Raw genomic sequence first — 25,354 nt, forward strand, 5'->3', positions numbered from 1 at the left:
GCGCCGCTCCTCGCTCCTTCGGGAGTTCTTCCTCTTTCTTCTCTTTGCTCCGCCGTTATTCCCTATTGAGTACTCTTTCCTCTCCTCTACTCCGCATCAGTCAAAAGCCTCACTAGCCCTGCAGTGTGCCTCCTTCTACTCTGACTCCGGTGATCGCCTGTCTCGCTTACTTCTCGAGGCCACCTGGTCTGGAAACTACACCTCCCAGAAGTCATTACCATCCCAGTTTACCTACCAGTGGGGCCTTAGACTGTACTACTTGCGATCCTCCTACCAAGAACAGATCATCTGCGAACCCAGGGTTTTTTGTGCCGTTGGCCTTTTCCCTGGTTTGAGGTTTGGCTCCTCGGGGTCCACTGAGGACATGTTCCCTATCCTGCCAAAGTGGCCTCTGAGGGAGCCAGACCTTATTTGCACAACAAGAAAGAAAAGAAAGCCAAGGAAAGGAAGCCCCAGGATCCTAAGAAGACCAGCTCCAGGAGAACACTGAAACACAGATATAGCTCTTCTGAATCATCAGGTGAGGAGAAGGTTCGGGAGGGTAGGAATAGCCTCGACCGTTCTGACAAAACCTCCAGAAGCAGGACGACCAGAGCTCTAGTCCCCTCACCACAGTGCAGGACTCAACGAGTGAAGCAAGCCCAACCGGTAGCCGAGATCCATGGTGGCGCGGTTTACTGCACGCTGAAACCACAAAGTGACGCTGATCCAAAAAGAGCCTGTAGCTGCTGACGACCTCCAAATGGCTGCCACAGGAGTGCTCCAGGCGTCTTCCCTCTTGTCCCCACGACTGAGGCTCAGCAACCCAGGATCTGCATTGCTGCAACAGGACTGAATCCAGCTGGACCATTCTTCTTCAAACCAGAGGTACTGTTTAGACTTGGGGTACTTACCTCTGTGTCTTTTTGAGCTGTGCTTTTCTCAGTTGAGACTTGCATTGGCTTACCTTAGAGTTGATTCCAACTCTGCTTTTCACAAGTGTAAGAGCTTGTGACCCTACAAGAGATTTCTACAAAACTCTAACTTTGTGCAAGCCTTTTATCATCTAAGAAGAGACTCTGCTCCATAGACTGTGCGCCAATTGACTTTCACTGCCCTGCCTCCCTGCAGACTCTCTTAGTCCATTGACTTTGATATTTCTGTCCCTCATAGTTGGTAACTTGTTTTTAGACTGTTATTGCTGGGAAAGGCTTGTCTAGACTTCATTGGAAGATTTAAGTGTACTTGCTTGCCCTGAGAACCTGTTTAACCGTTTTCCTTCCTTTAAGCTTTCCTTTGTGCAACCTCAGAATCTGCAAAGTATAACTAGTGATATATAAATGCCATTACTGTCCTTGCGAACAAAGTCACCTCCAGGTGTAGGAAGTGTGTAAAAAGCATCTCTAAAGAGTATCCACTAAACTTATGTTGATTCTGGAAAATTATTTTTAAGTATTTTGATTGTTACATATCTTGCCCTTTTTAAAGAATGCTTATTTAAAAACTGATGTTGAATAAATAATTATAACTATAACTGAAACCTTGAGTGTAAATGTTACTTGTATTTGCGAATTTCATTGCTACAGCTCACATTTACCTCTCTTGAGATAAGCCTGGCTGCTCAGTCACACTACCACTTTGTGTAGTACAGGCCTATACCAAAAGGTGGGTTACCTAATACCAAGCAGATAAGTGTTGTGTAGTCACACACAGTGTTACTACAGCAATTCTTACCTAACACCTATCATCCGCAAATGGACGGTCAGACTGAACTTTTTGATCAAACGCTTGAAAAACCTTTGATGTTTTAGTCTCCAACAACAAGGGGAATGGCCTACGTTCCTGTCTTTAGCAGAATTCACCTACAACTCCCAACATTCCTACATGTTTGTGTCCTATTGTTCTGCTATACTGGTTATCCCTACCCAAATGCTCCCTGTAGACCTGCCTCAAGCTATCATGTCCCCAACTAAGTACGATATGGTGACCCGTTTAATCATGGTACAGGAACAGGTGGCAAGACACCTATAGGATGCACACGCTGGGATGAAAATCCAGGCAGATAAACACTGTTCCGAGGCACCATTATACGCTGTAGGTTCACATGTATGTTTGCTCACCAAGAACCTACCTCTTTTGGTCTCCAGAAACTACTGCCCAAGTATGTAAACTCGTATAAAGTAGCTGGAGTGGTTAATCCCATCACCATGAAACTCACGTTACTTGTTACTTGGAATATTCACGCCTTATTTCATGTGTCCCTACTCAAGAAGGTCCAAGACTAAACTAGATTACCTGTACGACCAGCTCCCTTGTCCTTACTGAGTAATCAAGAATTTGAAGTACAGGACATCCTGGGATTATGTTGGGTCTGTGGAAAACCTTTCTTGTTGATTGACTGGCATACGTGCCAACATGACCCATTCCAATCAGTAGGTGCTTATCTAGCCCTGTTATTGTTTTATTCTGGGACTTCAATAGTTCCACTTTTGCCATTAGAAAACACGGACTACAAGTCCCAGAATGCAAAGAAAAAAACAGGACTGGATAAACGCCTACAGACTGGAAGGGGTGCGGAACAGACATGGGAGTCATTGGCAGTTTTGAGTAAAGAGGTTATAATGCATAACACATGCCTCTGTGTGGCTGGGGGTAGGCTATTGTCGTCTATGGCTGTGATGCATAGCTCTCAACCATTTGTGTTGCAAAGGCGGGTGAAAGCACCCGATTTTATTTTTTGGCGGGTGAGAGGCCCATTGAAACGAATGGGCGTGCAGGAGGCTTGGCGGGTGACCCCCACCAAAAGCGTGAGTTTAGAGCTCTGTGACCTGGAGCTGTGTCCCTGATGAAACACTGGTGGATTCAATAGTGGGCCATCAGGTACTCATCCAAGCTCACTAGGTGATAACAGTAGTGCACCCCTTATTCTGCTATTCATACACTGCAGCTTCATACATGCGAACCCCGCCAATTTAGGCTGGACACTCCTGATTTTTCACTTTCTCCCACCTAAAATATTTCTAACCCAAATGCATCCCATAGGGAAATTAATTTCTGTTACAATCTTCAGAACGTTGGCATATACCGAGCTGCACTCTTGCAATCAGTCATTTGTGTGTGTATGTCACCCCGTCACCTACATGTACAGCATGCACTCACCAAGATATCTCACCCGCTCCAGCTATAAACACATTTTCACTGGGATTGAAAAAAGGCTGGTCTAACATCCATTTTCTTACTTCCACCACATAACCAAATGCAACATTAACTATTCACCTTTTTTTTTAAAGATAACGTTATTTATAACCTATATTTTTCACATCTGTCACTTATTTTGCTTACTAGAGTAGCCTCTCTTAAAACTGAAAAGTATAAAGTTCATTCGACCCACCCCAAAACCATGTGAACTTAAGTCTCCACCCCCTGCACACCTACCGTACATGCTTTGCAATTAGTTCGGCACATTCCTGCAAACGCACCCCACTCGCTCCCCTTTTATTAAATTAAACATTTGCCTACGAGATCCTTCGCTTCAATATATTCACCCTCCGTGCACGTCTGCCCCAATCTCCAGAAATCAGAACACTGCAAAGAGCTAAAGTATTGTTTTAAAACATGTATATGAGGGAGACTCCCAGAACATTGAGAAAGGGGAGGTGGCCCATGGGAGAGAGAGGGGGAGAGAGAAAAAAGGGGGAGGGGTAGAGTGAAAAATGCTTTGAGGAAATATCATTGTAAATGAGGTTTTCGGTTCCTCTCCTGGGTTTGTGTACTGGGCAGACAGAAGGGACTGCTTTTGGTCAAAAGCTCTTTGGAAATCAAACCTCCTGCTTGCTTGCAGGACCCAGAAGTGAACAGCAGGCGACCCGGAAGGTTTGAACTGAAGTCTTCAGAGCAAAGCCAGGCAGAGTGAGAGAGAGAGAGAACATCCCCCAATCTTTTTTTTTTTTTTTTTTTTTTTGCTCGCGTTGAATGTGCACATTCCCCCCAAAAAGCTGCAATTGCACAAACCAGGTCTGTATATGCAAAACCTTTTTGTCTTCCTTTGCTCTTCAAAACTCCTCTGGGAATGAATGCAAAAAATAAAAAAGAAGAGGGAGGGGGGAAAAGCGTGCATGGAAAGAGGGATTAGTTTTTTTCGTTTTAAAAAAAAAACGGGTCTTTTTTTTTCCTCCTTCCTCCCTGTCGATTGTTAAAGTTGCCTTTACTTTCCTTCCACGCGCCCTGCTTTTTGTAAAATGTTATTTTCATCTCGTTGCATTCCAAGTGAATAAGATGCATTTTGTATCCGTTTTTATTGTGCATTTCTCTGTATGTTCTGTCTTCGCTCCCTCCAGCCGCTTGTCCTAAAACTGCAGATTGCACGCTTTGGGTTTCGGTGCTGAGAAGAAAAAAAAAATGGCCTTTTTTTTCCTTTCCCCTTCGCTTTTTTTTTCTTCTTCACTTCTTGCTGCTGCAATTACAATCCAGCAGCCTGGGCGATGGAGGGAGGATCTTGAAGCACAGCGGCTCCATCTGCAACCAGATTTCTTGCAATTAGATAGAACCACGAAATGTTTATTTGATATATAATTTTTTTAATGAGTAACGCGTGCATGATCTGGGGGAGTTGGGGAAGCGCCGGATTATTTTCGAAATATTGTATTCGATTTTTTTTTTGTGTAAAATGTATCTGGTCTATTTTCCTTGGTGGATTTATAATTGTTATCGGATTTTTTTGCAAATGTATACATTTTTGGGGTGTTGTCGATCTGTTCCGCCGCTTCCCCTCCCCCTTTAGGATTTCCCTCGTCCTTTTTTGTGCGGATCTGCAGAATATGGCGTCTCCCTCGCTGTGCCCTGTTTTAAAAATAAGCTGAGGCTGCCATTTTTGTTTTTCTTTTGTCTACACGTTTTAATAAAGACTGTCTGAGAATGTGGGAGAGGCACCCTTGAAGGGCAGAGAAGGGGCCACCTCGAAGGGACGAGGTTTATTTTTTGGGTGAACTTGTTTTAGAATTTTTTTTCTTCATGATTATGCGAGGGCGGGTGAGGGAGGGCGAAAGAAAGATTTCATCAGTAATGTTGTCTGAATCGGATAATCATTAAAATCATGCCCGGTTTGAAAGTTCTCCTTAACTGTAAGCACTGTGGTTTTTAAATGTTTTCCCCTTTTCTATTTCAGTTTTCTTATCTTGTAATAGAAATAAAAGTTTTCATTGAGATTACTGTCATTGAAGCTATTGCCTGCGATCGGTACTCGTTTTAGGTGTTGGTTAGCTTAAGGAGAGTGTAAACTGCGCAGCGTTTGGAATGGTGTGTATGTTTAATGTTGTATTTGTGTCTTTGTTCATTCTGGCCGTCATTTTGTATGCACTGTGGGCACGCACCGTTGCAGATATATGTAGCAGCGTGTAAACCATGGCTAAAGGTACACATTTCTTATTTGTGAATCCTGCATTTTTCTGGTGAAGAGTGCCTGTTTGTGTCCACCGCTGGCTGCAGATGACGTAGGAACATAGTGGTTCCGTTTTCTACCCCAAAGCGATGTTGATGTATACATGTTGTATTTTCTGGGGTCCTTTCTTGGGGAAGCTCAGTGCTTATACCTGGCTTGGTGTTAGAATGTTTGTAAGGGGGTTCCGTGCACCTGTAGAAGGTGAGAGGTGGTTTGTGTGGTTGTGGAGATGTTATCTTTATTTTTGTGAATGCGAAGAGCGTGCATTGAAAGTGCCCTGCCCTTAAGGGTGATGGTCCTGTGAGGAGATGGTTTGGTCACATTTCCTCATGCCCCACCAGACGAGGGTAATCCAGGTTGGTTGTGCCCTACAGTCTTGTTCCACCTCGTATGTCTTGCACCAACCCGGATTTGCCCTTCTCCTGCACGCAGAAAGACTGCATTTACATGTACACTCTTGTGTCTCTTCCATCAAATCTGGCTGTATGCTGCATACAGTGGGGTCACTTCCAGAAGACATGCCCGTGGCTGCACAATGGGGGGGGGGGGAGGGGGGAGTGCATTCTCGGTTTCGTCCTCCTGAAGTTGACTGTGTATATTCAGCTAGAGTAGGTGCTGTGTGTGACCATTGGGACGTATTGTCCGAATAACCCTTAAGAACATTCGATGTAGTTATGACAAGAATGCACTTTGCTTCTAGAGTCACACATCCTTGGACCATTGGCAGGAAGGGGTGGTTCCTACATAGTTAAGTTGGGTGGGTTGAACAGTATCTCTTATTACTGACGTGGAGCTATGCAGCCCTCCCACCCAGTCCTTGCTCATATTCTTATTTTAAGGTGTGAATCGTAAACTGTATAGATGAAGCAAATGCCCTGGGTAAGGTGTGTCGTGACTTGTCCCAGCACATGCCTGTGCATGGTTGAACCATATTTGCCTTGAGCAAATCGGGGTGGAGAAAGGAGGATTTCAAGTATGTCTTGTGCAGGCAGGAATTTGACTTGCCTTTTGCTTTAACAGCAGATGGCTGCGCATTCTCACATTTTCATTAAATGTAGTTTACGCATTTGCAGTAGCAGAGCCAGCTGAGTATAGGTGGTGGGTCAAGGACAGAGGGAAAAGATGAGGTGCCTCATTACCTCGTACCATGGGCTGGACCACATGAACCCACATTGGAAAAGGCATGCAGGACATTCAGTTTGCTTGTGTGTGTGTATATATATTCAACTGTGGTGCTTATTTATTGTTGCAACATATATACCATCTTCAATTCACATTGCAGTGGGAATAGAGCTTATCTGCTTAAAAGATGGGTTGTGCTGGTGAGCTTTCTTCAAAGGCACTTCCCCGTTTAGATTGTAAGAACTGAAAACAGCCATTGAAAAGAATCTGGGCTGAATATTGATTTTTTTTTTTTTTTTTTTCTTTTTCCCCCCGACGCCACTCCTCTCGTTTCATTGGCAACACGTCTTCCAAAATGGAATTTGCCTTTCAGCGGGTCTCATGCATGACCTGCGCTGGTTTTTTAATTATTGGACTCCAATTGTAGTGATCAATGTCTCTTAAGTCACTGTTTGGGTTTGATTGTCATTACTTTTCATTTTATTTGCAAGCTTTGTGTGACTGACCCTATCATGGAGCATGCATGCAATTGTTTATGTGCCATGGGGATGGAGCGCTGTTCTCTAGTAAATTCCCTCATTCTTGTGGGACAGGATAAAACGGCTAGACTTTGACAAATGGACCAATATGATGAGGGGTGCCTCTTCAGTGTGTCCCTGCCACCCTTTTCTGTCTCATTTATTAAGGCCTCTACAAAATGTAACTTGCTGATTTGGTCTACGTTGTCGTATACTTATGACTTGTAGATTGTCTCCTGGTATGATATCAGTTTCTGCGGTTTAATCTTTCAGAATAATGCCAGGGGTAAATTGAGCGAAACGTGAAGATGCCTAGTCCCCAAGCGCCCCATCATGCCTTCTAGATGATGCATCAAGACTGGAAAGTGATTTGTGGTTGCAGTGTGAGCTGTTGAAGGTCGATGAGGGCCAGGCGTAGACCCTTGATGAGGTGTTCGGCAGCGTGTGGTACAATTCTCAAGGGGACAAGGGGGGAGGACGGGAGGCCTTTGAGGAGTGCATTACCCCCATCCAGGTGGGATGGGACCAGTGATTGAACTGTGGATCTAAAGTTGTCAGGAGGGAGGGAGGAAGGACTTGACTTTCCGCAGGAGGGAGAGCTGATAACAAGCTCTGAGTTTTCCTAGCTATGTGCCCTTTGAAGGAGAGGGGTTTGTTGATGTGGAACCCAATGGATTTGGCACAGTGGCTGAGCTCGGGTTTGAAGCCCGCAGAGTTCATGGTTGATAGCCAGGTCTATGTCTGGGTGGAGAGGCAGGTTTTGAGGTTATGGATGTCCTTGATGGAGTCGATCTTGAGGTATAGCTGTTGTCTGCGTATTTGTGGATGCTGTGTGTGGGTAAGACTCTTCCAGCCCCCCCCCATTTCCTCCCTCGGTGGCTCCATGTATAGATTGAAGATCACTGGGAAGAGGATGGAATTGTGGAGGCCGCCACAGGTAATGGGTTGCATTGGCAATCTAGAGGAGTCCATCTGATCAAGCGGTTGGGGAGATAGGACTTGAACTAGCATATGACAACGTTGTTGATCCCCACGCGCCCATGTAGGGTGTCCGTAAGTCCCTGGTATGTCTACTGTGGGCTAGAGGTCAAGTAGAACCAGGAGTCAGGGGTGGCTGTCCAGGATGTTGAGGGCGTCGTTGACTACCTGTATGGTTGCTGTCTCTGTGCTGCATCCAGATCTGAACCTGGATTCGTAGGAGATTGTTGGTGTCAATGTGTTGCTGCAGTTGTGTGGCTACTGCTTTCTCTATGATCTTACCTAGAAAGGGAAGATGGGTAATGGGGGCGATAGTTACCTAGGTTGTCAGGATCCAGGGTGGGTTTCTTTTAGTATAGGGAGGATTTGTCCTGTTTCTAGGGTTGAAGGGAAGGTGCCTTGATTTAGGTCTTGAGGATGTTGTCTGTATATGATGTGGCTTTGAGTGTGGCCAGAGTTTCTACCAGGCCCTCTGTCGAGACATTCTTGAATGCTGTCTAGGGTAAGGAAATTTGGTGAGGTGTATCTGTGGATGCAGAGCTGTTGTGTGTGCTGGTGAATCTTACTGATTTTTGTCAAAGAAGGTGTTGATGGCAGTGTTTTTTTCAATGGAATGTGGTACGAGAGGGGCTGGTATTGGGTTGACGCAGTACTTGACCAATGTGTAGAGGGCTCTGCTTTAGTTGTCAGCTTCTGCTATGGTGTTCTGATAGTAGGAGGACTTATTAGTTGTCAGTGGGTTTCTCGCAGTTCCTTTAGGCGCCAGTTCGGAGGCAGTCCTGGAGTGGCACCAGGTTTTCTCTTGTTTCCTGATGACTCTCTTGCTGGTGTTAGAGTTCTTGCATATACCAGGGTGCTGACGTTTTCGGTATGTAGGTGCTTTGCTTCAGAGGCACACGCCAGTCGGTGGAGGCTGAGAGGGTGGCGTTGAGTGCTTCTAGTAGAGAGTTGCAGTTCGGCTGGTGGTGTTCGGTCCTTGGAAGGTTGAGGTTGGCAAGGTCTTTTGTGGGGGCTTCCGCTGGGAAGTTCTTGAAGGACCTGAAGGTTTGTTTGCTGGGTTTCTACTGGGAATGCTTGATTGGGGTGGTGTGTAGGATGTTGAAAGGCACGGCTAGGTGGTCAGATAAGTCATGCGGGAGAGTAGAGAAGTAGTGGAGGGAAGACCGTGCAGTGATTACAAGGCATACACTGGTTTTCAAAAATGGATTAGCAGAGTTTGCTAATTAAAATGTTTGTGATTAGCAAACCTATTTGATTAGCAATGTTGTACTAATATTTTTTATTTCACCTGAAGTTGTTTGTACCCACGACATAAAAAGAGTAACAAGCAGGTTTGTGTACCGCTTAATCAGTGAGATGTGTCCAGCCTTGCAACTACTTTAAACAGACCTGCAGGTTGAGTAACTTAGTTTACCTACTCTACATAAGAGAAATGCACTTGACCCATGGCAGCAGGTAACAACATATTTAGATGTGCTTTCTATAAAATGGTGCATTTCACCACAAACCCCCTTTTATGTTTGACACCCTGTGCCACCCATGCACAGTGTACTTTTATTTGACATTTAATGCAAACAAAGTAATAATAAATGAAAGTCAAACGTCCACAGCAAATGGTACTCGGCTTCATAAAATCTACTAGACTATATGAGAGTGAACAAAAAGGCTGCAAGCCCTAAATGAATAGCTGTAAAATGTAAAAGATTAGCTGTGTTTATAGACACAAACAAAAAAATAGATATAACAAGGTTCTGAAAACAGTTTGGCCAGCTCTCTTGCCGGTGCTAATCTAAGCGAGCTCTAGAGTCTAACTACAGTGTGTTAGTGTAGTAGGTCTGTAGATGTACAGACTGGATACAACAATTGATCACTACTTTGCATTAAACATCTAGTTAGCTTTGTGTATTCATTATGTAAGAGGAAAGAAAGTATGAGACTAAGAAAAGCGGATGATTTGGCACGTAGTGAACTGGGCAAACCAGGTAGAATATTGTTGTTTGCGACCATCTAACTTTCTGGATAGCTTGTATAAAGGAGCAGGGTGATAATATCAAGGAGGATGCAGTGAAAAGAGGGTATAGAGAGACCTGAGAGGAATGCAGGGCAAGCTGTGCTTTCGTTGAACAGGGTAACTTAAATAGCTAGCTTTGCTACACAAGTACCAATTTAATTACCAAACCTACTGAAGTGCATCGCAAATTGCTATGCAACACTGCTTATGTTATGCCCTGGATTAGGTCGAGGATGTTACCTTTCTTGTGTGCTTGGTCTTTCGTCTGCTGCGCGAGGCTAAGGCTCTTGAGAAGGCCGAGAAGAGCATCCTTTCACGGTTTGGTGGCCTTGTTGCCTGGGCGGTTGATGCCTTGGAAGATGTTGTTGGCATGCGTGAGGGACATGGTGGTGACCAGGTCGCTGAAGTCTCTCACGAAGGGGGTGTTGGGTTTGCGTGGTCTGTAGATGAGACGGAAGGTGTGTCCATCGGGAAGTGGCAGGAGAGGACTTCAAAGGAGCCAATGTTGTTGACGTCAAGTCTGGTGCAAAGCCACGTGGTCTTGGCGATGACTACGAGGCCTCTGCCTTTCTTGTTAGGCCGGTCTCTGTGTTGGATGCTGTAGCCGTCGGGCACAAGGATGTCTAGGATGTGGGTGGAGGTGGGTGTCAGCCAGGTCTCTGATGAAGATGACGCCAAGGTTGTGTGTAGTGATGAGGTTGGCGATTGTCTGCTGCATGGGTGATGGCTGAGTGGATGTTCGCCGAACATCAACTTCTGTGACCACTGACAGAATTTTGGAAGCACGAGGTAAAGTGCTCTTTCTCAGTTGAGCATGTACAATGTTATGTTGTGTATGCCGGGAATGGGACATGAGGCAAGCACACATAACACAAAGTTAATGCTAGCTGCAGTGATGAAATGGTTGAGCAGAGTTTTGCTGCCAGAGGATGCCAAAATTGCAAGACTTGGATGATGGAGGTAAAGGGATAGGTGATGGGAGTGAAAGGTTGCAATCGGGGGGGGGAGGGGCTGTAGAAAGATGGATTCTGTCTTGGAAGTGTTTAAAACTGGGTGGTTGAGAGGCAACGGGTGATTCTTTCGGCCCACTTTAGGTGGTAGAGCTTCAAGAGATATAGAAGGGACGGTTCTAGAGGTAACTACCCAGCAAGTACGGTGTCCTTAACACGAGGTATCAGAGTTTTGTGGAGTGCTAAGTAGCCGACTGTGTCAAAGATGGCAGAAGAGTACGTACCTAGAAGAGGGAATTGTTGGGGGCAGCAATAGGTTTTTTCAAGATGGGTATGGCCATAGCCACCTTCTTGTAGGCTGGAATGATTCCACTAGATTTAGATTAAAGATGAAGTAGAGGTGAAATTATCAAGCTCTTTGTTGTTCAAAGGGATGAATAGGAGAGTAGGCCGGAAGAAGGATGGTTTTCTGGTTGGCATGGGATGTTGGAGCTAAGCGAGATAGATAAGAGTGGTGGCATGTGAGGTATTGGAGGTAGGAGGGTGAACAAGATGTCCTATATTTTTGTGATTTTGGAGGAGATGTGGGAAGCTAAGCTGTCGGTGGAGAGGTAGGAGTTCATCAAGAAAAGTGTAGACGGGTTAAGCATGGCCTGGAGGGTTAGGTGTAGCTTGTGAGAAGCAAGAGGACGATTTGGAAGAGTTGAGAGCAGTGGTGAGGGCAAAGAGTTGCACTGCTGTCATCAACTGTTGGATAGCTGCTGCAATCTATGCTTGAAGGTGGGGGCAGGAGGGATGATTGAGCAGTCTTTATGGTGGTAGTCAAAAGCTGGCCAGCTCAGTATTGAACTTGATAAATGCAAATTCGTTAGATTAAGTGGGGGGAGTGAGGTCTTGAATTGGTCAAAGGTTAGGAGAGAGGAGTTATGCTTGGATTTTCTTATGGGGATGTAGGGAGGTGGCTAGAGTATGGTGATGCTGAACTGGTTGAATGATTGGAGGGTTAAGCATAGCATCGAAAGTTACTTTGAGTGTAGGTGAGAAGATATATGAATGTAGTGCAGAATGAGGCATGTGACGAGAACAGAAAGCCAGTATCAAGTGGGAGGAGCTCACAGACCTATCAGCCATGCACTTGCTGAACTATTTGAAAGTGGGCTTGATTAGGACAGTAGACGTCGAACTCTGGGATTCACAGTGCATAGTGCCTATCACTGCGATTGATACCTACCCATATATGTACTGGTGCAAAGAAGTAATGGGGCAGTTGCATAGCTCATGTAACTAACCAACATATTCACTTCCCTGACCGCTTCTCTCTTTGCAGAGATTCAGAAGTGTTTTGGCACAAACCAGTTCCCATTTACGAAAGCATATCCATTGGTTCTTGCCTGTACTCCTCTGCATTTGCTTATGTCCAAGGTGTAAAATGGAAATAATTAATATACTGGTTTGCAATAATAGTAATGGAGTTTGTATAGAGAAGGTTACACGCTGATATTAAACTAGTTATACGATCTAATATACTGAGATCTTCGTGGAGTTTATGGATTGTATGATGTGGTAGCAGGTTGAGAGAGCCCTACACCCTTACCCACTAGGCAATATTTATTTTGTGGTTTGTCTTCTTCATTTCAGACCCTCATCAAACCACTCCTAAGAAGTGCTTACCGGAAATAAATATTGAATAGGCACTTTAACAATGAAAGTCTAGCGACAGACACGTTTTTTGTTTGGCCTTTTAGGTGGTGCTTGCGCTACCTATAAGCCAAAACAATTGCATTTAAGTGCTGGTAGGGACAAATGGCATATGAGGAGGGGTGCACAGCTCGTAGGTGGTGTTTGCCCACACAGTTGCTGCTCCTCCCTGCCCAAAACACCTCATTGTTAGAACACTTTGAGCTCGCTTTAATCAAGCATTCCCATCAAACCTTACATCGAGTGCTTGCCAGCGTGTTCAAAGCAGCTTTCTGGGAGGGAATGACATAATTGGTGCTACTGGTGTAATATAAATAAAAATGTCTTAACCAGGTTTGCCTTCAGCCACTCGATTTATAAGCACTATGCTTGTCCTTCACTGAAGTCCTGTTAAAAACCATTGGCAAAGACAACCGTTTTAGCTTGTGTGTAGTATTGGGCACTTTCCAGGCACTGCTATTAGATGCCCAGGTACTTGCGCCATTTTGCGACTCCTAATTAATACCACTACGACCGTGCCTTTCCCATTCCTAAAGAAAAGGCCAAACTGTTGGCATTGACAATGCTTGTTTACTAGGTCACGTCTAGAATTAGCATGCACAATTGTATTGTATTGAATGCTTAAAAATCACATTGCGGGAGACACCCCTATTTAATTCTAAATGTACATGAATGATGGATACGGTCGTGTTTTCAGTTATTTTTGGATGGAGTACCTTCTGGTGCATTCATGGCAAGTGCATCAACAGCATTGAAAGATTAACATTTTCTTGTCAATGGTGGCCATCTTTGACATTGGACCATTTGTTCTAAGTCTCCAAAAGGTGCAAGATGCGTGTGCGTTCCCTGTGATTCTCGAAGAACGATTGGTGGTCATGATTTTAGAATGGAATTCTTTCTTTATGTGAAGAGCAGCCTTGAGCAACCAGCTTTCTTTTTAAACTTTCTTTTTTTGGATAAGTAGACGAGATGCATCCACACATTTATATTCTCTACAGGTATGCAATTTCTTATTCAAAATTATCGCCTCTACTCTTGGTTAGCTATACTACGAAGTAATGCAGGTCACAAAAACGTGCCCTCCCTGCTGGGCATTGAGTTCGAAATTAAAATGTGATGGGGAGCTAAAGCCAGCTCATGACTACCCAGCATCACTCTGTGGACAGAAACTACCTCTGGGGAACCAGGAGCTAGTACACAGTGCACCACAAATCTAACCTCCAAATAAAAATGTTTGCAAGATACATTATGCTTTAAAGGTCTTCTGGGTGTGTTCTCGTGCTTTTTTTGCACACACTTTACCAAACACACACGGTTATTGTCGCATACGTATGGTGTTTTGGCACCAGTAGGCTTGGGGAATTTACAAGTAGCTGTTGTTATCAAGCTAACTATGCTCCCCTATAAAAGAAGCAAGCGTTAAATAGTACCCAGCAATTTCGAACCCTGCCATTGGCGATTGATCTTTCACTCAAGGCGAGTAAGTAATTGTGTGCTATGTGAACGCAGAGAACTAACCGGTGCTGCACGTGGCGAGTGACATTTCTGCCTGGATAGTATTCTGCAACTTGGAATATTTTCACCCCGAGTACATGCACACAGTTAATTTCAGTAGCGTTATGCATTTTCGTACTGAGAAAATTGAACATCAGTGTGGCAAAATAATTGAAGGGATGGATAGGTAGCCTCATCTGTGTACTCTCCCTTTCAGTGGAGTGGCTCCAGAAACTAAACATAAAAGTTAATCTTGATTTACCAGAGTAGAGTAGTAAGAGTGGACCACCGGAAAAGCAACTTAAAAATCTAATTAAATTGGTCCTAATCTGTGGCTCGCAATTCAGAAGAGCGTATCTCGAACACTATCTACCCATCCCAGATGATCCGAAAAACTCGATATGACAAACTTTTTATATCAAATGCTATGATTGGAGCCAAACGTAACCTTGCCAGGCTGTTGGAGGGCGAGGGAATCGCCTAAGATCTTCAAGTGGGAACGAGACTTGGATAACAGCATGTCAATGGAGAAAAGTATATATCGAGCTCTTGGGTGTTCCCATAAGTCTTTGTGCTGGTTTGTCATTTCTTTAGATTTTGAACAGTAGTTTTTGATTTGATACCACATGACGAAAATTCAGATAAGCAGTTTTCAGAATAAATGTATATCTTCCAAAACTCAAAGACTCTACAGATTGGTGGTTTATTATAGTTTCTTGTCTATCAGCACATTGGCAGCAGTTCATGAATCCTATCAGTTTATTAAACCTCTTTCCCTTCTAAGTGATTAGTGCTTGTGAGGCATTGTCTTTAGTAACATACCCTGAACGACCTTCCCGTCTTCCCCAGACCTTCTCAATCTTCCTCTATACCTGACGACCTCCTAATTATGTACTCTGTTAGGTGAGAAGGGAGGTTTATATGTGCCACTTTTTGCACCCCAAAGAATGTCCCTTTCAGAATGACCCCTCTGAAAGCGTCTTTCCTCTTGCTAATGGAGCCCAAAAAACGACTAGTGAAGAAGGTGTAGCTTGCTGATCTCAAGCAATCTTTATCTGGCTGAAATAAAGCGTATCCAGTAAAAGTTGTCAACAAAAATGTAGCATTGGAAAAAATCGTGGTAAAATACCTTTGCAGTGAAAAAGTGGCCAAACAATCAAAAAAAGCAGCTGAAAAGTAGCCAAAAAGGCATTGCTGCTAGGTTAAGTGTTAGGGTTAAGTAGGCTTGTTACTGCCTTATTTAGGGTTAGGATAAAATTAGGGTTAGATTAGAGGGTATGAGTAAAGAGTTTGGTTAAAATTGGGTAAGGGTTAGGGTGGTTGTTGGATGGCTTGTGATATTGGGGTTTGGTTAGTGTAGAGCAAGTGTCCGGGTAAGTGTTAGGATAGGGGCTATGCTAATAGAGTAATGGTTTGGCTAAGTGTTAAACGGATGAGGATGTTGGAGGAGGCTGGTGATGTTGGCGTAGGGGTTAGGGTAGAGCAAGAGTTAGGGTAAATGCTAGAGTTGCAGTTCGGGTAAGGTTAAGTTTAGGATTGGAGCAAGGATTTGGGTTTAGGAAAGTGGTATGGAATTTGTGGAGAGCTGGTGAAAAAATGTTGTAGCGCGCTGAAGGGTTGGTGTTGGTTTAGGGTTCAGGTAGAATAAGGATTTTAATTGGGGTTAGAAATGTAGTTAGGGTGATGGTTGGGTTTTACACTCTTGTACTGTGTATTTTAAAAAAAGCTTTTCAGCAGCACTACTTCTGACAACTTTTTCACTCTTTGCATTGCTTGTATTAAATCACGATTTTTTTTTTCAAACAACTCTTTGCTGCCTACTTTTTCACATGACTATTTTTCTTGGGGATATTTTCACATGGAACCAAATAAAGTCCCATCTGGAAGGAAATGCCTTGCAACTGGTTAGAGAAGGAGCTCATGAAGGACGTAATACAGTATTTTGAAACTGGTCCAGAACACACTCATACCATGTGGAGACAAAGTGAATAAATACTGTAATGTGTTGGGTATTGCTTCAAATTGGGAGTTTAGGTAGATCGGGGTCTTAAGACATTCATTCTTGCTGTCATTTCTTTCGATGTTATTGTTTCAAATAATTCTTATTGTGTCTGTCCACTTCTTTGAACACTTTTTTTTTTTTATCCCAGCAACTTGTGTGCATTCTCGTTGAATGTAAAAACGAGTGTGGCGAGTCAGGACGCGGAGACTGTATTGGCATTTCCACTTGTTTATTTTTTTGACTTTTATTTATTGGCAGCATAACCAGAGTATATTGGATTACAGTCAGATGTTGTACACGATTTTACAAGTTTAAGATTTCAGTTTGGCATGCACACCACATGAGGAGCATTGAGTGAACATAGACAGTTGCTCTAAATTGTATATTGCCGACATATACAGTTACAACAGACTTTCAAGCCTTGTGGGTAAGGTTGGACAGGTAGTTCTTAAATTTGGCCCATACCTCTCTGGGTTGAGACGTGGGGGGCAACAAGACAGTGTACAGTTCCTCAGTTTTGTGCCCAGGTGAGTGATTCCAACCATGCTTTGTTATTGGGCGGGAAGGTGTCTTACCATCTCTGCAGTATACATCTTAGTTATCATACAGCCTGTATTTAAGAAGGATCGGAGTCTCTTGTTTGGTAGATTCTCCCACATAGTGAACAATGCTCCCAGAGGGGAGTGCAATAAGGGAGTGTTCACAATTTCCGACAGAGTGTCCAACACAGAGTTCCAGAATGTCTGCAACTGGTTGCAAGTCCAGAACATGTGTATATGGCCAGCTGGGGCACGGCAGCATCTAGGACAACAATGTTCAGGTGTTTGGTACGTTTTGCTAAGTTTCAGGGGGCATAGTACAGTCTATTCAGCAGTGTATATTGCATACCTCTAAATCTGAAGTTTAGAGAAACATTTTTGGTATGAGCACACATTCGCTTCCATTGCACATCAGATAGTTCACTCCCCACGTCCTCAGACCAGCTGCTACTCGCCCGGCAGTGGCTGGTTGTTTATTTAACAGGATTTTGTATAGTGGTGAGAGTAGCCGCCGACTACCACTGGAGTTGGCAATGTATATCAAGGCATCCGTTTCAGGGGGTTCATTCGGGAAATCCGGCCATTGTGCCATCACAGCCGCCCATATTCTATAATACTCCATGAGTTCCACCCCATGTGCTTGCATGCCCCCATCAATGTTGCCATGGGTGTACCACAGGGTGCATGTACATAGCCCCGTCTATATAATATATTTACTGCCCCCCTATTTGCCAAGTTGGCTCATGAGCGTGTGATATTTATGAACTATGCCGACGACACGCAATGTGTCATTCCTCTGTCCGGCAACTATGAAGTGGATACTATAGTGATTAAATAAGGTCTATTTCCTAGTTGAGTCATAGATGATCTCTAACAGGTTAGCACTTAATAGAAAAAAACTGAATTACTGGTGATCGGCTCTCCTCACACGATACAGAAGTTGGCTCCCATCTGCGAGAATTTCTCAATTGGAGCAGTAAACATTTCCCCACTGAAAAAGGTTAAAACTTTGGGGGTAGTGTTTGACCAGCACCTCACCATGCAGCCACATGTAAGTAGTCTGGTATCCTCCTGCTCCTACTATATAAAATAGCTTGCCCATCTTAGGCCGTTTATATCGCAAAAAAACGCAGAAACAATTGCCAGAGCGATCATAGGGGCTAAAGTTGATTTCTGCTCTAGCCTTTTAACAGGCATTGACCAAGCAATATGCAACAAATTACAAGTATCACAAAATGGAGCAGTAAGGGTGGTGAAGAGGCTTGGCTGTAGATACCATTTCACGGCTGCAAGATACGCATTGCACTGGTTACTAGTTGAATCAAGAATTCTCTTTTGCATCCTTACCTATACTCGGAAATGCCTTCAGGGAAAAATGCCTTTTTACCTACAAGAAGTTTTAATCAATAAAACACACACACCAGATCATTAAGATTTAGTCATCAGAACCTTCTTACTATCCCAAGATGTAGGACGGTGAAGGTAGCTAAAGCTGCCTTCTATGCTATCGCCCCGAAGGTCAGGAATGACCTCCCGTTAGAACTATGCTGTATCGAATCTTTGGATATATTTAAAAAAAAAGCTGTAGACACATCTGTTGCCTAGTTTAAGACATCAGTAAACCTAGGGCCTCGCGCTCAGCATGTCTTCCATGTCCTTATTTGTTACGACTTGTTCTTGTTGTGCCCTTAAGCCCAAGGGTCAATGGCTACGCAATATAAATCTATTTAAAGTAAAGTGCCCTCCTTGCCCGGTTAGCAGGGAGACAAACTTACCATCCGGGAATATATCGGCCATTGCCTTATAACCCAAGTGGTCCCAGGTTGGTCCGAGCCCATGGAATCTCCACAGTGGGAGCCATTTATAGTATGGATGTACTGTACCGTGTGCAGCAAAAATAGAGCGCCAAGCTGGTATCGTGGAGGCCATCGGGTCAAACGGGCAGTCATCCATGTATTTGCGATCCGTATTTAGCGTCCTAAGATCAGCTCTGCCCGCTGCCAAGTGCTCTAGTTTGACAGGGAGGGGGGGGTTTGTAGCGTCTCGCCATACCAGTAAACCAGTGGGTGGCAAACTGGGCCTGAGCCGCTACCCATTACAACTCAAGGTGTGGGACCCCAAACCCTCCCATCGTAGGAGGGGGTCATATCGGTCCACTTTTTATGGACCACTCCCATAAACATTGTGTGCATTACCTGTAGAGCCTAGTAAAGAAGGGCTTGCTGGGCCAGACCGGGACATTAGCAAATATATATAAAAGTTTAGGTACTTGCACCATTTTTACCAAAGACAATTTGCCAGCCACCGTGAGAGGGAGTGCCCTGTATCTGTTCAGCTTACTAGTCGCATAACCCTCAGCGGCTAGATAGTTGTCTCTCAGTAAGGTGGACTTTGTGCCTGAAACCATCACACCCAGATATTTACCAACAGAGAGGGTATTAGCACTGTGGTTTTTTAGTACCACTGGTAAGGGTGAACATCTCCGGTTTGGTATAATTGATTATGAATCCGGAGAAACCACCCAGGTGAATTATGTCCTGGAGCACAGGGTCTAGGTTCACTTGAGGGTCATCTGCGTAAGTGAAACCATTTCGGACGACCCACTAAGGCGAATCCTATGATGTCCATGTTGGGCACGGATCATTTCTGCCATTGGTTTGACAACTAGGGGAAAAAAGGATCGGGGAATGTGGGCAGCCCTGGCCGATTCCCCCTCCCCAGTACCAAGGGGGCAGAGACGCATGAATTGACCAGCACTATGGCTGATGGGCATGTGTACAGCAGCTTGATCTAGCTGAGCATCACAGGGCTTATACCCATCTTCTCAAACACCACCCATTGGTATTCCCATGAGACCATGTTGAAGGCCTTTTGGGGATCGATAGTTACAGCGACTGCTTCTGCTGCAGGATCTATTCTGGCCATCGCAACAAATGAGCACCTGTTATTGAGCGACGTGGACCTACCCCGGACAAAGCCTGCTTGATCAATGTGGATCATATGGGGCATCAGTGGGAGCAGCCTATTTGCTAGTACCTTTGCAAATATTTTGGTGTCCACATTCATGAGTGAGAGAGCCCTATAAGGATCCTCACTCATTGCCTGGTTTCTCAGATTTGAGCAGGATGGTATGGGGGCCTCTTGAAGGTATGCGGGCAAAATGGATACGCGCAATGCCTCCACCCATACTTCGAAAGCCGCAGGGCCAGTAGGGCGACATGTTCTTGGTAGAATTCTGACGTGAGTCCGTTGGGGCCGGGGGCCTTGCCCTTGGACACGTTGGTGATTACTGCCAGAATTTCTTCCAAGGAGATGGGGGGGGGGGGGGAGAGGGCCTCCAGTATCTCCCTGGTTTGGGAATTAAGACACGACAATGGGATCCCCTCAAGGAGGGAATGGATAGCCTGGGGGCAGCGGGGAGGGCCAGGAGCATACAGAGATCCATAGAAGTCCCGGAACACACAAAGTATTTCCCGGTCAGCCCAAAAGGGGTTTGCCACTTCCATCCAGGATGCAGTCCACCTCGGTACGTCCGGCTTCTGCTTTAGCTAGCCTAGCCAGCGTCACCAAGGTCTCTTCCCCTTTCCCATATTTGCTAGCTGCTTGTGGTCGGGAGAAGTAACAAACCTCCCTTGTGGCGTGTGTTTCTAAGCTCTCCAGTTAAGAATGAATTTGGGCAAGTACCTGTGGGTCTGGGTGATAGGAGTACTCCACTTCCAAGAACAAGTTTGATTTTGCAACTTTGTAGGTCATCCCTAATAGCCTTCAGGACCCCGGCCTCTCTGGAGATTGTCATGCCCCTGATGTAAACCTTGGAGGCCGCTCACCCACTGTATTACTTGCAAAGAAGGTCTCAATATCCGACCTGATGTTGGCCTTGAACACTATCTTGGAGTGCTTCCGATTTAAATGCCAGGAACTGCCAGACATCAGGGCACTCTGTTTTAAGCATCAGTACCACCGACAAATGGTCTGACGGTGTGCCGGGTAGAATAACCTCTTCCACTCTACCTATCATTGACCCAGAGATCAGACACATATCGATGTGTGAAGACATATCATGCACTGAGGAGTAGTATGTGTACTCACTGCGGGGTGTAGGAGGTGCCAAGTGTCTCCCAGTTTCAAGTGTTCCATGTGGGACAAGAGCTGTCGGGCTGCTTTAGATTGGGGTCTGGGGGCAACACTTTCTGGCCATGTTTTTGTCAAGGATCAAGTTCATATTTGCCCACACCGCTCCAAGGATCGGGACCCCTATATAACCAGCAATAATAGCTGTCGCACCATCATAAAATTTGGGGGAATCGACATTGGCCCATACATGTTCACCAGTAGTAATTCAGTACCTTCAAGGACACAATGGAGGATAACCTATCGTCCCCCTGGATCTAATGTAATTTTATTTTAAGGTAAATTTCAGATTTGTGCACTAGTATCATGCCCCCCCCTAGATTGTGTTAAGTATGAAGTGAAGAATCTGTTACCGCCCCAATTTGGAGCAACCCCACGGCACACCTCTTCCCTGGCATGCGCCTCTTGCAGGAAGAGGACATTCACTGTATGCCTGTTTGCGTAAGCTGTTACCTTTCATGATTTAGTAAAATTCCCAAGCCCTCTGATATTCCAGCTCAATCACTTTCAGCATCATTTCAGTTAGTGTTTGATTTTCAAGTGCCCCTCGTGGTCATCCTGTTCACCTTCCACCTGTGCATCTTTCTACTAATTACCTCCATGTACCCTGCTGCCAGCTTTAGACCCCTCCCCATCCAATATGCGCAACTGGCGCGTGAATATTTGACCAGACCTTCTGCTTGCATAGATCCCCACCGCACCCTACCTTCACTGCCACCCCCCAATCAGCATTGTAGCACCTACCTCCCTTACCCACTCTTCTCCCTTCCCGGACCTCTATAACCGAACATAAACGGAACCACACCAACAAATGCCAACCAATCGCAATGGTGCTTCCTGTTGCTGCTGTGGCTAGGCTTGTGCTGTTACTACGTTGGAGAAGATGTAGTGATTTAAATTCAAACAACAATTACAATGTGCTCGCAATCAAGGCAGGGATGCACGTGACCAAATGAGGAAAGTATTGTCAGTCCGGAGGCTGATTCATGGCCTCCACATTCTGCTGATCTGGCATGGGGATTTGGGCCTCAATGCATTTCACGGCTTCCTCCGGGACCGTGAAAAAGTAATATTTCCCCCAGAACTGAAAACCTAGGCATGCCGGGAATAACATTGCATATAGGATATTGCATTCCCGGAGCAGTTACTTGACTGATGAACTGGCAACGTTCCTGTTGCTCTGTGAAGTAATGGAGCTCTCAGGCTCACAGACCACGCTGGATTCAGGAGGTAAGTTATAGGTAAGTTTATTCCTGACTGAGCACAGGTAAGTTAGATGATAGAAATACTGGGACATCCACCCCAGCCAGCACAGCAACTCCAACTGTCACTGTAGAAACCCATAGAACCCTGTAACACCAACACTCCAGGTTTCATGTGACATCACCATCCTGCATCCACACACAAATGCCCATTACAACACTTCTCCCTCCCTATTAACCAACACAAGGAGAAAATCCACCACACTACCAATGATTTCTCGCACAATCCACATGTGGAAAGCACGCAGACCAATTAAGACCAACAACAAAACTCCCTGACCACTGCATGCCAAGCAACCCCACTCCACAATACCAACACACCGTAAAAAAAAGTCACACACACACACACAAGGTGATCCCATGAAAACACTGCAGTTCTATGACCTTGATAGCAACAATCAAAACCAAGTAAAAGGAATGACGAATCAAACCTGAACAAACATGGCCAAGCTCCAGAGAAAAATATTAAAGACTGGACTGGCATGCCTAGATGTGAAAACCAAAATCATGGAAAAGCAAACCTGAAAACGCACAAGCTCCAGGAAGAAAATGGAGAACTGGCACGCCAATATGAAACCACCAACTCCAAAGGAAAGTTCAAAAGCAAATGCAATCTAAACTACCCACTGGAAACGCGTGAAATCCAAAGTCCATCTACGACTGCCAACACGTCCCAAACACCAACCTAAAGCACATCGCGAACGCCAACCTATTGGAACTAACAACTCACCAACTCCACTCCCTCCTTTAACATTCCACAAACACAAAATCCAACCACCAAGCAAACCCCAAGATGCGACTCCCAGTAAGTAGGCAAACGCTGGAACATGAAAAATGCGAACTACAACACAACACAAACAGGTCCATGACCTGAGCCTGACATCTGGCAAAGAAGATGGAGGAGAAATTGCTTGATGCAAAGCACAAAAATATTACCCGGCGCCACCTCACTGTAACCCCACACCACCTCAATGCTAAAACACCCAGGACCCACATGGCCTTCCTGAAGCCTGCAGCACCTCACTGCAAAAAATAACCAGGACCCTCCCGGCCAAACACAACAGCACCTCATTGCACAACCACATAACACCAAAAATACCAAACCAGCAGCATTGCACTACTAAAACACTCAGTACCAAAACACCAACCAGCAGCACCTCCCTGCACAAACATCGGCCATCCTGAGAAATGCACCCCACACTACAACGATAAAACACTCGGGACCCACCCGGCCATCCTGAGAATGCACCAGATCCACCAGGGGAAAATCCCCTACAAACACACAAAACATGAAAACATGCAACTACATGTGATGTGCTTCGCCCCCAAAACATGGAACCAAAACTCAACATTGAGTTCCAGCACCTGAGTCCAAGCGCTTAACCTGCACCCGCATGCCTAAAAAGGTAAAAACAAAACAAAGTTCCAATGCACAACCCAATACATCCCTGCACCCACAAGTCCATATGAGACCCAACACACCCGTGCATCCCCGCTCCCACGTGCCCACAGAATGTCCCATACCCCAAAAAACAAAACAACTGCAGCAGAAAATGTCAAAGAAATAACAGAACCAAAGAAACAACCCCGCTCCGACAAGTCCATGCTGCCCACCTGAAAAGAAAACCAACCGTTGCTACCAAATCAATAGGCATACAAATGTTACTCTACTGGGGATCCCTGGCCCACAACATAAACATTCACCACTTTGTCCAGCAGGCCCCAGAACAAACATTTACCCGTGAACCCAGAATAAAACATCACTAACCCTGAGGCTACTACACACAACACTTAACTGCAACAACAAAAAAAACACAGGCCTCCCCCAACAGAACTAACAACACCAGTGCTCTGGCAAAGTGAGACCTTTCAGCCAAACAAGAAAACTCCAAAAATCAGAGTCCAGTTCACGCAAATTGATCACCAATTTGGAACACCCATGACAGAATACCATTCCCCCGCCGTACAAATGGAACACACTGACTTTGGATTCCAGTTAACACTTGCGAACAACAGCCCTCCAAAAGAAGTGAACCGCGCCCCCCTCCCCCTTCTCTTGACTCCTTCCTCCGAACTGTTGTGACCGGAAACACCACGCCGATGTTTAGTCCCAACACAATGGGACACCATATCCAGCCCTCCTGTCACACGATAACCACCATTACATCCTTCTGCGCCTTCAATGCCCCATCCAGGCCGCGCTGCCGTCTGCGACAAACGGGCGTATGCAGGGTCACCATGACACCATCCTCTCATGAATGTTGCAACGTCATCTGATGCCGGATCTACAGGGTAACACTCCTCTTCACTGATTGTACAGTCATGTGACAATGTTAACGCCTTCCCTTTGGCAAACAATGTCATCATTCGTCTGCTGCCTGCGGATGAAAGCACACCTCTGAGCTGCTCCACGGACCGCTTGAACATCCCTCACACTGATTTACTCCAATCAGCTCCACGGCCCGCTTCTCCTGCTAGCGCCCCCGGCAACCAACACACAGGCTGCTCATCAGTCAGATTAGGACACTTCTGCTGTGAACCTCTGGGCTGCCAGCACGGACAACACCCATGGGCCGCCTCCTATGCTCAGCACCTCACCACACTTCCAGCCCTCAGACGTTGCAACTGGCACCAGGCAACCTCTGCCCTCCTGCCAGGCCTGCAAACCACTGCGTCTGCTCTGGCCCGCTGCCCGTCAGCTTCAGTGACAGGACAGGACCAAAAAGACCCTTGGGTGCAGGTTCATTTCGGCTTTGCACACCTGCAGCAATGTCACCACCTGGTGCGCAATGTCCTCCAGGGCCCCGAACACCAACAGCACCCCTAGCTGCACCACCTCGCCTGGACTGCCAGCCCTGACAGTCCCTCAAGGCCGCCCTGCCTGGGCCTTGACCCTGGAAAGCTGCTGCTCCTGCACCATCCTCTGGACCACCTCCTTTTGGCCCTCAAGGAACTGGCACCTTACTGGATGCATGTCCACCCTGGAATGCAGTACTTTATCTCCTTCTGCCCCTTCCCAGCAGCCAAGACATCCTTGTCGCCAGTGAAGTAATTCACACACCATGCTGGAGTCAATGGGTAAGTTATAGGTACGTTTATTTTTGACTGTGACCACAGGTAAGCTAGATGATAGAAATACTGGGACATCCACCCTTGCCAGCACAGCAACACCAGCTGTCACTGTAGGAACCCATAGACCCCCGTCACACCAACACTCCAGGTTTCATGTGACA

At 45.5% G+C, this 25,354-nt stretch overlaps 1 protein-coding gene across 11 annotated transcripts in view; it reads left to right on the forward strand.

Annotated features, from left to right (window-relative positions):
• Window positions 1–3,703: 3,703 nt before the first annotated feature.
• ZNF362 (zinc finger protein 362) overlaps window positions 3,704–25,354 on the forward strand; it is a 392,486-nt gene continuing 370,835 nt past the window's right edge. For 4 of the 11 annotated variants that reach the window (XM_069610840.1, XM_069610839.1, XM_069610846.1 and 1 more), the window contains exon 1: window positions 3,705–3,993. The gene's annotated coding sequence lies outside the window, so the exon portion shown is untranslated. Of the gene's footprint in view, window positions 3,994–5,077; window positions 5,100–5,365; window positions 5,390–25,354 lie in introns of those variants that run through there. The other 7 variants (XM_069610847.1, XM_069610850.1, XM_069610845.1 and 4 more) reach the window with 5 other exon arrangements.

Source organism: Ambystoma mexicanum, chromosome 8 (assembly GCF_040938575.1).
Source record: "Ambystoma mexicanum isolate Mex_15411 chromosome 8, UKY_AmexF1_1, whole genome shotgun sequence".
Classification (NCBI taxonomy): domain Eukaryota; kingdom Metazoa; phylum Chordata; class Amphibia; order Caudata; family Ambystomatidae; genus Ambystoma; species Ambystoma mexicanum.